General features: G+C 46.4%; 1 protein-coding gene and 1 pseudogene across 1 annotated transcript in view; one reads left to right on the top strand and one right to left on the bottom strand.

Moving 5' to 3' along the window:
- The window catches only part of LOC126176357 (LIM domain only protein 3-like), a 1143263-nt gene that overhangs the window by 713843 nt on the left and 408831 nt on the right, over positions 1-20589 (top strand). The gene's annotated exons all lie outside the window — the stretch shown is intronic.
- On the bottom strand, positions 15620-15737 carry LOC126177323 (5S ribosomal RNA; annotated as a pseudogene).

Raw genomic sequence — 20589 nt, 5'->3', positions numbered from 1 at the left:
TTGACATTATTGAACGCAGATTACAAAAACGTTGTGCGTATCCTTGGTGCCCGCCTTTAAGCGGCAGTAAGGAACAGGATATACACTCCTGGAAATTGAAATAAGAACACCGTGAATTCATTGTCCCAGGAAGGGCAAACTTTATTGACACATTCCTGGGGTCAGATACATCACATGATCACACTGACAGAACCACAGGCACATAGACACAGGCAACAGAGCATGCACAATGTCGGCACTAGTACAGTGTATATCCACCTTTCGCAGCAATGCAGGCTGCTATTCTCCCATGGAGACGATCGTAGAGATGCTGGATGTAGTCCTGTGGAACGGCTTGCCATGCCATATCCACCTGGCGCCTCAGTTGGAACAGCGTTCGTGCTGGACGTGCAGACCGCGTGAGACGACGCTTCATCCAGTCCCAAACATGCTCAATGGGGGACAGATCCGGAGATCTTGCTGGCCAGGGTAGTTGACTTACACCTTCTAGAGCACGTTGGGTGGCACGGGATACATGCGGACGTGCATTGTCCTGTTGGAACAGCAAGTTCCCTTGCCGGTCTAGGAATGGTAGAACGATGGGTTCGATGACGGTTTGGATGTACCGTGCACTATTCAGTGTCCCCTCGGCGATCACCAGTGGTGTACGGCCAGTGTAGGAGATCGCTCCCCACACCATGATGCCGGGTGTTGGTCCTGTGTGCCTCGGTCGTATGCAGTCCTGATTGTGGCGCTCACCTGCACGGCGCCAAACACGCATACGACCATCATTGGCACCAAGGCAGAAGCGACTCTCATCGCTGAAGACGACACGTCTCCATTCGTCCCTCCATTCACGCCTGTCGCGACACCACTGGAGGCGGGCTGCACGATGTTGGGCCGTGAGCGGAAGACGGCCTAACGGTGTGCGGGACCGTAGCCCAGCTTCATGGAGACGGTTGCGAATGGTCCTCGCCGATACCCCAGGAGCAACAGTGTCCCTAATTTGCTGGGAAGTGGCGGTGCGGTCCCCTACGGCACTGCGTAGGGTCCTACGGTCTTGGCGTGCATCCGTGCGTCGCTGCGGTCCGGTCCCAGGTCGACGGGCACGTGCACCTTCCGCCGACCACTGGCGACAACATCGATGTACTGTGGAGACCTCACGCCCCACGTGTTGAGCAATTCGGCGGTACGTCCACCCGGCCTCCCGCATGCCCACTATACGCCCTCGCTCAAAGTCCGTCAACTGCACATACGGTTCACGTCCCCGCTGTCGCGGCATGCTACCAGTGTTAAAGACTGCGATGGAGCTCCGTATGCCACGGCAAACTGGCTGACACTGACGGCGGCGGTGCACAAATGCTGCGCAGCTAGCGCCATTCGACGGCCAACACCGCGGTTCCTGGTGTGTCCGCTGTGCCGTGCGTGTGATCATTGCTTGTGCAGCCCTCTCGCAGTGTCCGGAGCAAGTATGGTGGGTCTGACACACCGGTGTCAATGTGTTCTTTTTTCCATTTCCAGGAGTGTATTTCGATCAAACGTGTCTAAGTGGAAAGAGCAACACGCACATGGCGCTAGGGGCATTTAGGGATGTCATAGCAATGATCTCGGCATGCAGGTTACGAGGAGCCCTTGTGGCAGAAGGTTTGGACCAAGCTTTCGACCGAGTGGACCCTGTGTTTCTGCTCGTGGTCATGGGACGGATGGGAATCATCCTCACGATCGTGGACACAATCTTACCGTTGATTCACGGCGCCCACTCGAGAATCTTGTGGATAGTGCTAGCTTAGAACGTATCACGTGCTCAGTGCGGTAAAGTTGCCCCCATTCGGCCATCTTATTTGCAATAGCTATTGAGTCACCGAAGGCGGCTTGTGATTGTCCATCTATGGACCGCATCTTTCCGATGCCACGCACACGCTGACAACTTTGCTCTTTGGGCAAGTCAGGAGACGAAATCCAGGCAGCGATGGGATGGCTCCAGCACCATGGAACGGTGGCAGGTAGTATCCCTAACCTGCGAAAGACCGAAGTATGGCAGTGGGAATAGGCGTGGCACCAGTGAAAGCAGTGCCCATTACCAAGACCACCTCTCTCAAGTGTCTGGGAGTCGTGTTCCATGGAAACATATGACGTACAGTGGCGGATAATTATAAATGGTCACTGAGGCAGATTCGTACACTAACATGACAACACGCACTGCGTGCAGGAAATATTTTTGAGCTTGTACAGTATGCCAAAATCTATTTGGCACAAAAAATAGGTCATATAGCGCACATAAGTCCTTGCTCACCACGATCGCTTAAAAGTTACAGTCAGCCTCCGGAAAAATTTTGGAAATTTTTTGTAAGGACTATGGGACTAAACTGCTGAGGTTATCGGTCCCTACACTTACGCACTGCTGAATCTAAATTAAACTAACTTACGCTATGGGCAACACACACACCCATGCCCGAGGGAGCACTCGAACCTCCTACGGGGGGAGCCGCGCGAACCGTGACAAGACGCCCTAGACCGCACGGCTACCCCCAGCCTTCAGACATTTAGTGAATGTTGACCTTCTCTTTAAAATCCGCTACGACAGGTTGACGCTGCCACAAAGAGAAGGAAGCATAGGACTCGTAAACGTGAGGAACAGGGTGCGTGCGATATTTTTTAATACACTGCAACGCTTTTGGCGGACCGAGAACGTCACCCTTCTTTTTTCTTAATGGGTACTGTGTTCGATGAAGCGGCCCCTCATTCACTCCGTCCACCAGTTTATAATGGCCACATTACGGCACCGCTCGCTCACCATTGGGACTCCTTCGTCGATTACAGCTACATTCAGGACGGTTCGTCGGAGACCAAGCTGCCTTCAACGGAAGACATTTATTGACACCTACTCCAGGGTCATTCTCGCAGTGTGATCGGACAAAAGTACCAGGCAAAACAGTGACCGAGAACACGCAAAGCGAGTCATTCCCTTCTCTCCGTACGGATGTACGTGCATTGTGGTATGTAGCTATGAACGGTAAATTCCCGAACCGTCAACGATTGCACTCTGTTCACCGGGTCGACACGCCGATATCCCCCCACCCCGTGGTCCGACGAGCATCGCTTGGTTTTTCGTTAGCAATCGAGTGTTGGCTGCTCACGAAGAAAATGTTGGCCCTTTTAATGCGTTGGCGCACGTGGTAATCCTAGCTAATAACCTACACTCCAACGACGAAATTTCCCACCGCCCTGGCAAGCGGGTGAAGTGGATAACGGGAAAGGCGACGTATTATCTGTATCGTGGCGACGACAAGGATGTTTTAGACTTCTGGCACATACTGCAGAAGCAACATATGATTTTTCAGCGACACGTAAAACACAGAATATGTTTTGCCAATCACTTGGGTTGGTTATTCACGGACCATCACGCTAGCTGGGGTGTTCTAAGTGCGCGAAATGAAGTGAGAAGATAAATCGTGCTCCAAGACCTTACGTTCATGCCTGATTCAATCAGGGGACTATACACCACTTTTAAATCAGCGTTGTAGGGTCCAGTTTTGTTTTTTCAATTAAGTGTTTCACCTAGACAGCGTTGGAGTATGTTTTGCATTTGTATGTGTGGAATGGTACCTTTCGTTTCTTAACATTGTGTTTTTCTTCACATGTAAATTGCAAAAAACATAAATAAATAAAATAAAACAAACTGAATAAATACAAAAAGACAATTTCATCGCTTGAACCACATCCCCAGGAATGGGATGGAGGAGAAGCTATGGCCAGGCCTCGGGTTGCGACATCTGCACACACTGCCTCCGTCAACCCTTGACTTATAGCCATAGTATTGGTTCAAATGGCTCTAAGCACTATGGGACGTATCACCTGAGGTCATAAGTCCCCTAGATCTAGAATTACTTAAACGTAACTAACCTAAGGCCCGTAAGGACATCTCACACATCAATGCCCGAGGCAGGATTCGAACCTGCGACCGTAGCGGCAGCGCGGTTCAGGACTGAAGCGCCTAGAACCGCCAGGCCTCAGCGCCCAGCAAATTCAGTGGTATTAAAAAAAGCAGTAACGCGGAATAAAGAACGACGGTACCGTCCTTGATTAGTATTCAAAACATTCTCGGCCCCGTGTTAGAACCGCGTCACCGCTTAAATTTTGAATAAAAGTCATCAGCATTGGCGGCCGAAGACTTCCGGCATAAGAAGTCACCTTCATTCTGCCAACGGCCTTGTCAAAGAGGACGGAGGAGCGGACAGAGGTTCAAGGGACTCTCTTGTCCTAGTGGTGGGAAACTTCCCCTAAAGGCGAAAGAATCAGCAATGATCAACGGCTTGAGGAAGCAGAAGGCAATGGAAACCACTGCAATAAAGAGACGTAACGTGCGTCCACAGGACATGAGGCCTGTAATTGAAGAAGTGTCATGATGATCTCTCCATTGGCAAAAGATTCCGGAATAGTCCCCCATTCGGATCTCCGGGAAGCAACAGCCAGGGGGGGGGGGGGGTTACCATGAGAAAAAGGTTGAATAATCAACGGAAGGATAACGTCCTACGAGTCGAGCGTGGAATATCAGAAGTTTGAACGTGGTAGGGAAACTAGAAAATCTGTAAAGGGAAATGCAAAGGCTTCATTTAGATATAGAAGGGGTCACTGAAGGGAAGTGGAAAGAAGACAAGAATTTCTGGTCAGATGAGTATAGGATAATATCACCAGCAGCAGAAAATGGTATAACGGGAGTAGGATTCGTTATAAATAGGAAGGTACGACAGAGAGTGAGTTACAGTGAATAGTTCAGTGATAGAGTTATGCTCATCAGAATCGACAGCAAGCCCGCATCTCGTGGTCGTGCGGTAGCGTTCTCGCTTCCCACGCCCGGGTTCCCGGGTTCGATTCCCGGCGGGGTCAGGGATTTTCTCTGCCTCGTGATGGCTGGGTGTTGTGTGCTGTCCTTAGGTTAGTTAGGTTTAAGTAGTTCTAAGTTCTAGGGGACTGATGTCCATAGAAGTTAAGTCCCATAGTGCTCAGAGCCATTTGAACCATTTGAATCGACAGCAAACCAACATCGACAACGATAGTTCAGGTATACGTGCCAACGTCGCAATCTGAAGATGAAGAGATAGATAAAGTATAAGAGTGTATTGAACGGGTGATTCGGGACGTTACGGGTGATGAAAGGCTACTAGTTATAGGGAATTGGAATGCTATTGTAGGGGAAGGAGCAAAAGAAAGAGTTACGAGAGATATCGGCTTGGTACTAGCTACGAGAGAGAAGAACGAACAATTGAATTCTGCAATCAATTTAGGGTAGTAGTAGAAATATTCCGTTCAAAAATCACAAGAGGAGGTGGTATACTTGGAAAGGGCCGGGAGATACGGGTAGATTTCAGTTAGGTTATATTATGATCAGGCAGAGATTCCAAGTTCAGGTGTTGGATTGTAAGGCGTACGATGAGAATATACGGGCCCAGATCACTGGTATACTTGGAAAGGGCCGGGAGATACGGGTAGATTTCAGTTAGGTTATATCATGAACAGGCAGAGATTCCAAGATCAGGTGTTGGATTATAAGGCGTACGATGAGAATATATGGACCCAGATAACAATTTAGTAGTGATGAAGAGAAGGCTGAAATTTAAGAACCTAGTCAGGAAGAATCAAAACGCAAAGATGTCGGATACGGAAATAGTAAGGGATGAAGACAGACGGTTGAAGTGCATTTCGGCTATAGATGCTGCGACAATAAATAGCCCAGCAGGCAGTTCAGCTAAAGATAAATGGGCATCTCTAAAAAGGGCAGCCACCGATGATGGAAAGAAAACCACAGGTATGAAGACGGTGACAGAGAAGGAACCATGTGAGAAGTGGTATTTACTGGTATTAAGGAAAACGTGGAAGGGAGGATCCATCAATGTAACTTTCTTTTCACACAATCTGTTTATTTGACAATATACAGGGTGGTCCATTGATCGTGACCGGGCCAAATATCTCACGAAAGAAGCGTCAAACGAAAATACTACAAAGAACGGAACTTGTCTAGCTTGAAGGGGGAAACAAGATGGCGCTATGGTTGGCCCTCTAGATCGGGCTGCCATAGGTCAAACAGATATCAACTGCCTTTTTAAAAATAGGAGCCCCCATTTTTATTACATCTTCGTGTACTACGTATAGAAATAGGAATGTTTTGGTTGGACCACTTTTTTCGCCTTGTGATAGATAGCGCTGTAATAGTCACAAACATATGGCTCACAATTTTAGACGAACAGTTGGTAACAGGTAGGTTTTTTAAATTAAAATAGAGAACGTAGGTACGTTTCAACCTTTTATTTCGGTTGTTCTAATGTGGTACATGTACCTTAGTGAACTTATCATTTCTGAGAACGCATGCTGTTACAGCGTAATTATCTGTAAATACCACATTAATGCAATAAATGGTCAAAATGATTTTCGTCAACCTCAATGCGTTTGGCAATACGCGTAACGACATTCCTCTCAACAGCGAGTAGTTAACCTTCCGTAATGTTCGCACATGCATTGACAATCCGCTGACGCATGTTGTCAGGCGTTGTCGGTGGACCACGATAGCAAATATCCTTCAACTTTCCCCACATAAAGAAATCCGGTGAACGTGCGGGCCATGGTATGGTGCTTCGACGACCAATCCACCTGTCATGAAATATGCTATTCAATACCGCTTCAACCGCACGCGAGCTATGTGCCGGACATCCATCATATTGGAAGTGCATCGCCGTTCTGTCATGCAGTGAAACATATTGTAGTAACATCGGTAGAGCATTACGTAGGAAATCAGCATACATTGCACCATTTAGATTGCCGTCGGTAAAATGGGGGGGGGGGGCATTATCCTTCCTTCCATAATGCTGCACCACACATTAACCCGCCAACGTCACTGATGTTCCACTTGACATAGCCATCGTGGATTTTCCGTTGCCCAATAGTGCATATTATACCGGTTTACGTTACCGCTGTTGGTGAATGACGCTCCGTCGCTAAATAGAACGCGTGCAAAAAATCTGTCATCGTCCCGTAATTTCTCTTGCGCCCAGTGGCAGAACTGTACACGACGTTCAAAGTCGTCGCCATGCAATTCCTGGTGCATGGAAATATGGTACGGGTGCAATCGATGTTGATGTAGCATTCTCAACAGCGACGTTTTTGAGATTCCCGATTCTCGGGCAATTTGTCTGCTACTGATGTGCGGATTAGCCGCGACAGCAGCTAAAACACCTACTTGGGCATCGTCACTTGTTGCAGATCGTGGCTGACGTTTCACATGTGGCTGAACATTTCCTGTTTCCTTAAATAACGTAACTATCCGGCGAACGGTCCGGACAGTTGGATGGCGTCGTCCAGGATACCGAGCAGCATACATAGCACACGTCCGTTGGGAATTTTCATCACAATAGCCATACATCAACTCGATATCAAACTTTTCCGAGCGGTTCTAGGCGCTACAGTCTGGAACCGCGCGACCGCTACGATCGCAGCTTCGAATCCTGCCTGGGGCATGCATGTGTGTGGTGTCGTTAGGTTAGTTAGTTATTCCAAGTTCTAGGGGACTGATGACATCAGAAGTTAAGTCCCATAGTGCTCAGAGCCAATTGAACCATTTTTCGATCTTTTCCGCAATAGGTAAAAGGTCCTTTTCACACGGGTAATGTATCAAGAACTAAATACCGTCCGCACTGGCGGAATGTTACTTAATACCACGTACTTATACGTTTGTGACTATTACAGCGCCGCGTATCACAAAGTGAAAACAGTGGTCCAACTAAAACATTCATATTTCTTTACGTAGTACACGAATATGTAATAAAAATGGGGGTTCCTATTTAAAAAAACGCAGTTGATATCCGTTTGACCTATGGCAGCGCCATCTAGTGGGGAAACCATAGCGCCATCTGGTTTCCCCCTTCAATCTAGACGAGTTTCGTTCTTTGTAGTATTTTCGTTTGATGCACTTTCGTGAGATATTTGGCCGGGTCAGAATCAATGGACCACCCTGTATTATCATAAACTTGTTTTCATTACAAATTAACAAATTTGTGAAATGAATAAGCTTTTACAAGAGAAATCAAAACAAGAACAACATGACAATAATTACAAGGGCCCGGACCTGCAGCCCTCCCGTTATCGGGTGAAGCAGCGCTGTTTACTACCGCGCTGGACACAGTTTCTCTTATTAAATGCCCTTCTGCAACACACGAAATCATAAGTAATATTGATGACAAGAGCGTTTTAATTAGTCAAACAGATGACTTTTTTTTTATTTGGAAACTGTATGTCGTAACGCTCGAGGTTAAGATGCGCACCTGTGCTTAATGGTTAAACAATTTAGGAAACAATTATGACAACGATAAAGCTTGCTTCAAAGCGAGGAACCTTTTCATTTCAATCAGCAACCAAAGTGCGACTGAATCCCGACCCGTCCCTTTTGACAACCTTATTCTCACTAAAGTACTGGTGACAATTGGCTGTTAATATGACAAAAATTAAATTGTTTCTCAGTTATGAAGGCCGCTCTGAAGGAACGTTTTAATACATTAGTATGAGCACTTATTACAAGAGAACTCGCCGGAACCACAAGATCCAGTTAAAAAATACGCCAATAACGACCCGGTCCTACAAAGACAGGAACGCACAGCTTAGTGCAACAGGTAGTTCAGATTATCTCAAATACAATTACAGTCAAGGAATTGAACCGGTTAGCAGCTAAATCTAACCACAAGACCACTGTTTGTTTAACGACAACCTGTGCCTTGGTACAATTGTTCCGGCTGTATTTCCGACCAGGAGTTAATTCATTGAAACATTAATGATCGGGTATAAACTAGAAAGGAAAGGCGATATAATGTCAAAACAAAGTCATGGCAAAGGTCAACATCCAGGAGGGGGAGGTGCTGGAAATTGTCCTGATGAAGGACATGGTGGGTGTGGAGGTGCAGAGAGAGAGGGATACAGCGATAGTGGCGTGGAAACGGATGGGGATTGGAGAGGAAGGAGGAAACCAGGGGGTGGGGTGGATCTAGTCTGCGGACAATGTAAAGGATGCTGATATGTTGGAGGAAAAGTAGGAGGAGGGGGAAGGGGATGAGGTCATAAGGAAGGAAGGCAGATGCACATATGGAAGGCACTTGAGGGTGGTGGAAGGATGCACAATCCCTGTGTCTGGCCAGACAGGAGTTTCAGGAGGCAGAGGTGGGAATGGGCTTTCTGCTGGATGGTCAGGAGATGAGGGGTCCAGGTGAGGTGATAGTCGAAGGTGAGGCCAAGTTATCTCAGGGTGAGGGTGAGCTGGATGGGATGACCATAAATAGATAGAAACCATGAAGATGGGAGAAGCAGGTGGTGCAGCCTATGATGATTGCCAGGGTTCTGGAGAGGTTGATATGAAGGCACCACTGGTTACACCAAGTGGTGAACTGGTCTAGGTGGGTTTGGAGGGTGTGTTGGGACCGTTTAAGGGTAGGATAGAGAGCCAGGAAGGCAGTGTCATCAGCATATTGGAGAAGGTGGACAGATGGGGGTGGCTTGAGCTATCTGCGGTGTACAGGAGATAGAGGAGAGGGGAGAGGACAGAGCCCTGGGGGACACCAGCAATGGGATAAAAGACACAGGAGTTGGCATCATGGAGGGTGACATAGGATGGACAGCGTGAGAGAAAGGAAGCGACCAGACAGACAAAATTGATAGGCAGGGCTTAGGTTGGTGTTCAAAGAGGAGATGGGGATTCTGTACATGGTCATAGGCATTTTGGAGTTCGAGGGAAACAAAAGTGGTGGAGCAACGAGAGTTGAGTTGGAAGGAGAGAAGGTTCACGAGGTTAAAGAGTTGGACTCTGGGAGAGAAGGAGGGTCAGATGCCACACAGGGTAAGGGGGAGGAAGTGGTGTTGATTAAGGTGGTGATAGATACAACGTGAGAGGATGGATTCAAAGACATTACTGAAGACAGAGGTGAGGCAGATGGGATGGTAGGAAGAGTCGACAGAAGGGGGTTTGTTGGGTTTTGAGTAATACAGGAATTCTTCCAGAGGTTGAGGTAGAAGCCGAAGGAGAGGATGATGTTGTATAAATTGGCATGCACAGTCAGGTAGGAGAAGGGGCATTTTCTGAGATGGCGGTAGGTGACACAGTCATGACCAGGGGCTGTGTTGCATTTTGATCGGAGGATATGTTTAATGCCGTGTGCTGTGATTGGAGTGTTTATGTTGGAGGGAGGCAACTGCCCCAAATACTGGAGATGGAGCAAGTGGAGCAAACGAGGTATCAGTGCATTCCATGACAGTGGGGAAAAGGGAATAATCAAAGTGGAGCTCATCAGGGATGGACAAGACCTCAAAAGGTGGGAAGCAAAGTGGTTGACCTTACTGAGGTTGTCGAGAAGGGGGAGGTCTTTATGGAGAACGGGGTAATGGGGTGCAGAATGTGAACCAGTAAAGTGATGGAAGGCTGACCAGTACTTGGAGAAGTTTATAGGGAGGACGGCATTGAGTCATGTACAGGTCTGGCGTCAGTACCTGTGTTTCTTTGCTGTAATGATGTTCTGAATGTGTCGCTATAGTTGCCAGTGGCGTCGGAGTGTATCCCAGTCATCAGTATGCAGGAAGGAGCGACAGAGGTGGCAGGATCACGGACGACAGCCCACAGAGGGAGAGTAGGGCCAAGGGGGTGTATGGTTTTAGTAGGAACATGGGCCTTCACGGCATCAGTAATGGCCTTCTGAAGGAAGGACAAGCTGTGGATGATGTCATCAGGATGGTGATAAGTAAGAGGGTGGCTTCCGACCTGGGTGGCGATGAATTCCCGGTAGACAACCCAGTTAGTACGATGGTAGTCATAGACTACATTGGGAGGGGGTGCAGGACAGGGAGCCAGTGGCAGGTGGGGATTAGACATTATTGTGAGAAGGACGGGGAGATGGTTGCTACCTGTGGAGTCAAGGATATCGATGACGATATGCCCAAGGAGATTGGCAGAGGTAATGACAATATCAAGGGTGTTGCTTTCAGGACAGGTGTGCAGGTGTGCTGGGGAAGGGGAACAAGGTCACCTTGGCCCGTGAGGAGGAACTGATGCCACCACCAAAGGGCGGCAGGGGAGTGGCTATGGATGTTGATGTCGGCAGTAATCACATAGGTGGAGAAAATGGGGTCAGCATGGGAGATAAAGTCATAAGGGATAGGAGCAGTGGGGTGGACATAGATGGTGGCGCAGGTAACAGTGAGGGAGGAGAAGAAGACACTGAGGATAAGGTGTTGAGTGGGGTCATTGAGGAGGAGTTGTGGCCAGATGGGATGTGCTTAAGGTGGTCGATGGCAACCCCACGCTGTGCTCAGGAACCAGGAGCATCAGTTAAGTGGATGATATAGGGAGAGGTGCGGATAGTATGGTGGGGCTGGAGAAAGGTTTCGTTCAGAAGGAAGATGTCGACCCAGTGGTGGGAGAAGGTGTTCATGAGTAGGTATTTGTTGGCGTGGAAGGAGCGGATGTTCTGGAAGGGGATGTGACACTCATGCTGCACCATGATGAGAAGATAGTGGGGGTGCGCTGTCTGCAGTATCTCTTTTATCTCTAGCCTACTTAAAAGTAAGTTAAATTCTAAATTATCATAAATAGGTGTAGCTGGCTTGCTGTTGGTGCTGGTTTCTGTTGCGGTTTCTGAGGTGGTCCAGGAAGTGATAGTGGAAGTCGGGGAGGCGGAGGTGTAGATGACAGTGGAGGAGGGAAGACTCATGACGGACGGACGGCGACGATAGGTGGCGGCGGGCGGCAGCAGACGGACGGATGGCGACGGCTGCGGCTGCGGCTGCACCGGGCGGCGGCTAACAGACAGGCAGGCAGCCAGCCGGACAGACGGACGCACAGGCGGCCGGACAACACGCGGCAAAGAGCTTCTGAGGACACAACTCACAGATGCCAACTCTTCGTCATAGGTATTGGCAACATGCTTGGAATGACATGGAAAAAAGTTCACAAAGTGTCCGGCAGATGGCGCGTACAGCAAGGCGCTTTTAGTGAAGCTGTATTATCAGAATGGGGAATGTGCTAGTTCAGCGTTACGATCCTATCGCCATAGAAAGGGGATTCGAACGGGTAAAGGTCCGTTGACAAATGCAGCTGTGGCGAGAATTATTTCGAAGTTCGAAGCCACGGCTTGTTTAGACGACAGACCCCGTAGGGGCCGACCGAGCACAAGGCGTAATGCTGCTGAGACAGTTCAGGAAGAAATGGAGACTGTAGCGGGTTCGTCTGTGCACGTCTATCAGAACTAGCGTGAAGAGGGTGTGGAAGCACTAGGGCGGACAGTTTCACCGAGAGAGAGAGCACACTAGTTCACAGGCTAATTACTGATAGTATGCTGCGTTCGAATCGACCATCTCTTCATAATTATGCTGTACAGATGAAGATAATATTTTAATTTTAACTACTGGTGCCGCCTTCGGCACGATTGTTTTATGCATCTCCTCTGCAGGATGTCATTTTAGTAAATGACTAGAAGTTTGTGTGCTTCTAATACTTTAGTAATTTTCATGGTTACTTAAAGCTATAAGCGTTTGTTTTTTCTTCTATCTCATTTATGTTGCTAAACTTTTTGTTAATGAAGGTGTCTTCCTGTTCAGGTGTATTTTTGCTTCTGATGAAGGTATATTTAGATGTACCAAAACCGTGATCAAGGATTTCAATAAATCTTTATCTTGCAACTGTTTGGCTGTTATCATTTACCGTGAAGATTTTTAACAGTTGCTGCTTCAGTTATGATAAAATTTTCAAAAAACCAAGAGTGATAATTTTAAGAGTGCAGTGGGAATTATACTGTTAAATGCAGAGGAGAAGGCAGATAGATTGAAAGAGTACATTGAAAGTCTCTATGAGGGGCAGATTTGTCTGACATGATAGAAAAAGAAACAAGAGTCGATATAGAAGGCATAGGGGATCCATTATTAGAAACAGGATTTAAGAGAGCTTTGGAGGACTTAACAACAAATAAGACAGAAGGAACAATAACATGCAGTGTAATTTCTGAAATCAATGGGAGAAGTGACAAATAAAGGACTACTCAATTTGATGCGTAGAATGTATGAATCTGTCGATATTCTATCTGACTTTCGGAAAAATGTCATCCATACAATTCCAATGACTGCAAGAATCGACAAGTGAGAGAATTATCGCATAGTCAGCTTAACAGCTCATGCATCCAAGTTACTGACAAGAATAATATACAGAAGAATGGAAAAGATTATTTAGGATGTGGTGGATGACGATCAGTAAAGGCACCGGAGAGGAAGGTCTGCCGTTGCTGTTGATAATGGAAGCGAAACTAAAGAAAAGTCGAGACTTTTCATAGGATCTGTCGACGTGGAAAAGACTTTCGACGCTGTCAAATAGTTCAAAATGTTCAAAATTCTGGGGAAAGTGCGGGTAAGCCAGAGGGAGAGAAAGCTGATATACAACATGTATAACAACCTTAGGGAATAATAACAGTGGAAGGTCAAGACCGAAGTGTTCTGATAAAATTGGGTGTAAGACTTGTACGTAGTTTTTCGTCCCTGCTGTTCAGTCTATACATCGAAGAAGCAATGATGGATGTAAAAGAAAGGGCGAAGAGTGGAATTAAAACTCAAGGTGAAAGGACATCAATTGTAAGATTCGCTGATGACACTGCTATCCTCAGCTAAAGTGGAGAAGATTTACAGGATCTGCTGAATGAAATGAACAGTGTAATGGGTATAAAATATGAATTGAGAGTTAATCGAAGAAACACAAAAGCAATGAGAAGTAGCAGAAACGAGAACGGTCTGGAACTTGACTTCAGGATTGATGGTCACGAAGCAGATGAAGTTAAGGAATTTTGCTACCTAGGCAGCAAAATTACTCATGATGGACAGAGAAAGGTGAACATCTAAAGCAGACTATCACTGGTAAAAATGGTATTCCCAGCCAAGGGAAGTATCAAACATAGGTCTTACTTTCAAGCAGATCTTTCTGAGGATGTATGTTTTGGGGCCCAACATTGTATGGTAGTGAAATATGAACTGTGGGGACACCGGAACAGAAGATAACCGGAGCGTTTGAGATGTGGTGCTACAGACGAATGTTGAAAATTATGTGGACTAATGAGGTAAGAAATTAGGGGGTTCTGCGCAGAATCGGAGAGGAAAGAAATGTATGGAAAACACTGACAAGTAGAAAGGACAGGATGATAGGACACCTGTTAAGACATCAGGGAATAACTTCCATGGTACTAGACGGAGCTGAAGAGGGTAAAAAGTGTAGAAGCAGACAGGTATTGGATTACATCTAGCAAATAATTGAGGACATAGGTTGCAAGTGCTACTCTGAGATGAATAGGTTGGCACAGGAGAGGTATTCGTGGCGGGCAGCACCAAACCAGTCAGAAGACTGAAGTTGGGTGTGTTTATGAATAACTTTTCTGCTACTAGTCTGGATTTTCTTTTATCCATATTTTACATGACGCGTTTCGGAAATGATTCCCTATTTCAAGTGTGTTTTCTTTTTGTACGTCATTTTTACGAAATGCTTGCAATGTGCATGATTCTGCTTTGTTTTGTTGAATCTTTCTGGATGGTAATACTGGCAGTCACGTCAAATACTCGTGTGCACACCGCACCGATGAGACAGGTGGTGATTCTCGGCACAATGATGTGTCAAACACAATATGCAGGTGATGTATTGGAGGGTTTCCACTGTGTTGTTTTCATTAGAAGATCGAAAACCATATAAGTGGTAGCTCCGACACGGTGCTTTGTTTCCGCAGGTAGGGGTAACAGCGAGGAAGAACACTCAGGAATTCTGCTAGAGTGCCCATCGGCTGTCAAGCGCCTTGTTAGCTGGGACAGAGCGGCACGCAGTCCTAAAAATGAAAGGGGTATGACAGCTGACTGCTTTTGCTAACCTCAGAGTTTCAGTCAGTGTAGAGCGAGCATTACGTCCTTTCCACATTTGTAACAGATGCTACAGTTTGTAAGTGCCTTAAATTTAGGTTGCTTTCTCACTTTTTAAGGGTAAAATGCATTACCAGTTCTGCACTACATCTCCAAATAACAGAAAAACTCATATTTACTCCTCAGTGTCAACGTTCCTATATTAGTAGCAAACCAGACACAGTATTTCCGATTTAATTATGAGATTAATATTCTCATATTCACTGTCTACTATGCCTTCGTATTGTCTAACCTATATTTGCATTGTATTTCAATTAATTATCGCCATTGTGCTTAAAGACATGAGTTCGGCATATGAAAACTGAACACACTGCTTACACCCTGCATGAATAAATAAGACTAGTGCTATCTGGGGTCTTGGAAAGTAATGTGTCTACCCACAGTAGAAAATTGCAACGTTAAATCTTTAAGTCTCCATTATGTTCCTCTGGTTTCAGTCCTGTATACTGATTAGCAGCTGGGCTTAAATATATATCACTCCGTCTTCAGGCCACAAGTTGCCCATCGGGACCATCCGACCGCCATGTCATCCTCAGATGAGAATGCGGATAGGAGGGGCGTATGGTCAGCACACCATTCTCCCGGTCGTTATGATGGTTTTCTTTGACCAGAGCCGCTACTATTCGGTCGAGTAGCTCCACAGTTGGCATCACGAGGCTGAGTGCACCCCAAAAAATGTCAACAGCTCATGGCAGCCCGGATGGTCACCCATCCAAGTGCCAGCCACGCCCGACAGCGCTTAACTTTGGTGATCTGACGGGAACCGGTGCATCCACTACGGTAAGGCCGTTGCCTCTTAAATACATAAGCAACCAAAATTAAATGTTCCGTTAAGAATAAGAATTTAGTTACCGCTGTCACTGATTTCTTTTGATGGAAAATCATATGCGCTTGCAGAATGTCTACGTAGACGTGGCAGTAAACAAAAGCACGATGAGTTGTTGGGCTGGCGTCTGTCATCACCGCAACAATTGTCGCGAAAATCTGTCCGATCTACTGCGTGCCGGTCTGCCGCAAACTGCTGTGACTCCTGTAATGTTGGAATGTGCGGACACACTCACTCGAGGTGATCGACAGATCACATTCAAATGCCTCGCTGCACAGCCGGCCTCACACTAGTCTACACACCCGACAGAAGCTCACAAGACTTCATTGGACTGTTCTTTCTCACCCACCCTACAGACCGTATTTCGCACGTTCCGATTTCCATCTGTTTGGTCCGATGAAGGATGCATTCCTCGGGAAGCAGTAACTGGATTGTGGGGAGGTAATTGAAGCATCAAGACGTTGACTCTGACACCAAGCAGCAGAGTAGCTACAAGAGGGCATACAGACACTTCCGGTAAGGTGTCGTAAGGCCGTTGCATTGGCCGAAGATTACGTTGAGATCCACACTGGTTCGGAGCGTAGTGCGGGCTGTGCCAGTGTGAATTTAGCAGTGCGAAAGGGGGCGATGGTACTAACAGCGGAGCAGCGGGTGTGCGTTGTGGAAAGTTACGTGACGAAAAAGTCGTGGAACGGTGTGGTCAGTTGTTTCCTGAGAAGTTTAATGGTTTCAAAGTGTCAGCAAAAAGTGCCATGCAAGGCGTAGTCCGAAAATGGCGTCAGAAAGGACCTGTTTTGAGAAGTCAAAAAACTTTCCGAAACATGCCTCCAAATCATAAAATGTGGCTGCAGTTCACCAGAAAATGCTTCAGAGTCCTACCAGATCAACCAGACGCTTGTGGCAAGAAACGGGTATATGACGTCGATCGTGTAGACGAATACTCCACCTGGACCTGCAATCTGGTCGTGGCCCTAGCTGTCAATGTGCCGTAACTTCGTGTGGGGAGCCCTCAAGTCTAAGGTGCATCGCAGTAACCCCCGCAGTATTCAAGAACTGCAGCAGAACATTTTGGATGAGACTGCAGTAATTCCAGCAGTCCAGCTTCGATCCGGATTCAGCAGTTTGCTGACATAGTCCCAGAAGTGTCTAGAGATGAATGGTGGTCACTTTCTACATCCGCTGTAGTCAAGTTAGCAGTGAACTTCTTTTCCTCTGTTATATTTCTTTGTAAGCTGCAACTTTGTTCTCCGCGCCACTTTTATTTGCCCATCCCTGTAGTTCATGAATGTGGATGGCCAGTGAGCACGCCAATATCACGTTTTGTGGCTACTAATCGATTACGGACTCACTCGTCACTGGCTGAGATACCATTTCGACTAACCTAAAGGCGAATGTGATCGGTTCAACCAAAACAGTACGTTGTGTACCTCAAAGCAGATACCGGGTTTTGGTGTAAAATACACACAGTATACCCTTTAGCTTCTCCCACCAGGCGAATATTTTCACATCAGAAAAAGCGGCCGCGGTCTAAGCACAGAAGTAAATAGGTGTGTGAATGCCGTATCTCTCACAATGAAGCATTAGCTAAGCATTAGTGACTCAGATTCGCTAAAACAGACGAGCCTACTCAGATGTTCGAAAGTGCCGCTGCGCGACTCTCAATTTTCGGGATACCCCTATAAACTTTACGCGCTTTGATGACAATGAAACAGCAGATGAAGAAGAAAGCCACCGTTGTGCTAATTAAATGCAGACCCGCCGCAGTTCAGCGTGCCCTCTGGCAGGCGTTCGATGGGGGAGCGCCGTAAAGCTGGCTAATGGGAGGCGCGGCTTACGGTCGCGTCGTTAACGCCCGCCGCCGATACTGCCGGAGAAACAAAAAACCCACATATTCCGAAAAAGGCAGAGAGCGCGCCGCGCGCGCGCTGGTGCCGGGCGTATTGATGACGTCGGGCCGTGACGATAGGCGGCAGGCGTAAAAACTGGCGCGCGTAAATCATGACGCATTTGCAATAAACAGTGGCGTGCCACATGTGTGTTTTGGCTCGGTGGTCCGGTGTATCGAGCGCCAGAGGCGGACGCCTGTCAAACGCAGCTCACACGGCCGTAGTCGGCGCGGGACCCACGGCGTGCAGGGCTTATGTCGCGGGGTTTCATTCACATGGAAGGAGCGCGGTTAAGAATGATGTGGGCGCGCTGTTTGGTACGGTTCCAGGTGCCCTTCTCACGCTACTACTGCGCAGAATCCATCACTTTTTTTCACAGATTTGAAACCGACAGTTCAACAAATCGCGCAAATGCAACTGATACTGTGGAAGCGATTGCCATGATTCCAAAATTACATCGACTTAACAGCTTGTTGCGGTGTTTCTGGGGGCACGTGGTTCTTCATTGTATCGTCAGCGAAAAAAAAGGGCCGAAAAGCCTGACCGTCAGTAGGCTTCAACAGAACCTACTTACTGCCTTTTGAAAGCCACGTACCAATGAGAATTCTACCAGCTGCAATAACCTTCGTTTTGACAGTTTTGCTTGACACTCCATACGAGAAAACAGTGTTGCCAACGAAGTCATTACCTACCGAAAATCCTCTAAAGCATTTTGTGTACTTCATTCATCATTTACAGATTTGGTCACATAATTCTTACTTCTATTGTCTTTCAGATGCGTTCTTTATGTTCACGATTGACCCAAGGAATATTCTGTTTACAGTATATCTACCTGTAGTCTGTCACTTCCCGTCGCTGAAACTGATACAACTCCCCATGTTTCAACGTCAGTGACCGTAAGAGGCCTCCACTCACAACTGATCGTTGAACGCTCCAGTAGTTGGAAGCGCTTTGATTATCAGTTCGGTAAAAACTTCGCTGGTTATGATTCGTACAAGTTTATTCTTCAAGTTGAACAAATTTTACACTTGGCTGGCGCTGCCTATGTCGAGCACCAGAGCAAAATGTTTCAGTGAAATTGCCATGATCTAAATCGGAATGTTAGATAAGAAACTGAACCTAATTTCATTCGTATACATTTGGTACTATTAACAACTGCTGCAACTCTCTCAATTTCGAGAGGTCGGAACAAATAACTAAATGATCAGAAGAATAAGGTGGAAGAGAGATTTACAGATCGGGGGCATTATATCATGCTATCAGCTGCGGAGTTGACTTTGGTGTCAGTTTTCTCTACCATTGCCAATGTTTCGATCATAGTTTCCATTCCCCTTTTTCCACGACCAATGCAGGGCTCCGTCCCTGTCAAATAAATCTGTTATATCATAAATCGCCATTTCAAATCTAGAAAGTCTGTCATAGAACCCAAATCTTAGTGTTCATTCCCAGTACAACTACAGAACTAGTATCTCTTATTCGGTAATTACTCCAAAAAGCTCATGTCAGCTGCCTGATATATCCTCGCTTCTAGTTCGTAAATTTCTTTACGCCTCACACGTCGGCAATCTGAAAGACACATATTGAGAGGCACCCACATGCCTTGCTCATACTGTGGCATCAAGCAGTCAGGCCTGCAAGATGAGTGGTCTGCCAAGCGAGTGGATTCATTCTTATTTATCGAGTAACATGAACTCTCGTACTCACAATTAAATTACAAATTATCCTCCTGTATGAATCATACGCAACGGAAACGCACATCTGACTATCAGTGATTTACAGAACTCAGACTGTTCACTACGCACTGGCAATAACACATTTTCTTTACGTCTTTTATTTAACGGCTTTTATCAACACGTGGCTATCGCACTGAATATGAATGGCGCACACATTATAAATTCGGGACATCATGACAACATACAATTCGAAGGAAAAGTCCACCAATCTTTTTCTTTTCACTATCTTATTTATTCCGATAAATTCTATAACCTAAACACACAAATTCTATAACCTACAATTCCGCCCAGTGGGCATGGCTTTATATTGGTGAATCTCTATATTATGGGCTCGTAATTATTTAACGCTACAGTGCACTTTCTGGATAGGATGGTGGATCTTTTATTATTTCTCACACTTCGACTCTCTCAATCATCATCACGAAACTTTCCTCCAGACCGAGCGGTACAGAAGGAACAAGCATAACCCACTAATCTTTTGAAACTACTTCGCTACTCTCCCATGCAAACCACGCATACCCAAATTACATGACGTACACCACACTACAATATGAAATACTACACAGGTAATAGTCGCAACATTATCACTTTCAGCTTTCCCACTTCAATTAATATTTATCCCAGTTTCACACGACACTGCCCCACTTCGTAATTCTACTTTCCTACTATGAACTCTGGAGATATATGCACGTCTTCCTGTGCAATGCAAGCCAAGTGGCGTTGCTGGATAGACGGCCGACTCGCTTCTCTCTCAGAGTTTGAATCTAGCGTCACACGGAATCATATCACGCACAGTAATATTAAGAACATATTCATCACACACGCGAGTCATCAACTGATACCATGGACGGGTACTTCTCTTTATCTTTTGTCTCATACACAGTTTGAGACTCACACAGTACTCACCACATGGAAGTACTCGTCTCTAATTTCAAGTCCTGCACACGCCATTTCTTAAATATTTCAACTTACGGTACACACGCATTTTCTTAAATATTTCAACTTATTGTACACACGCTAGTAATTCAGCTTAACTTAAGCACACGGAAGTATTTCAACTTATTGCTACACGTGGTTTCATTGTGACCGTTGGTCACTTCCGAAGATTACTACAATCCCATTAATATTACCTGCCTGACATGTAATTCTCCCCACAAAAGTTCCTGAAATAGAGAAATTATTATTTCAAACTACTATTAAA

This window comes from Schistocerca cancellata, chromosome 3 (assembly GCF_023864275.1).
Source record: "Schistocerca cancellata isolate TAMUIC-IGC-003103 chromosome 3, iqSchCanc2.1, whole genome shotgun sequence".
NCBI lineage: Eukaryota > Metazoa > Arthropoda > Insecta > Orthoptera > Acrididae > Schistocerca > Schistocerca cancellata.
The sequence above is the reverse complement of the archived record's forward strand: the minus strand, read 5'-3'. Positions and strand labels throughout refer to the sequence as shown.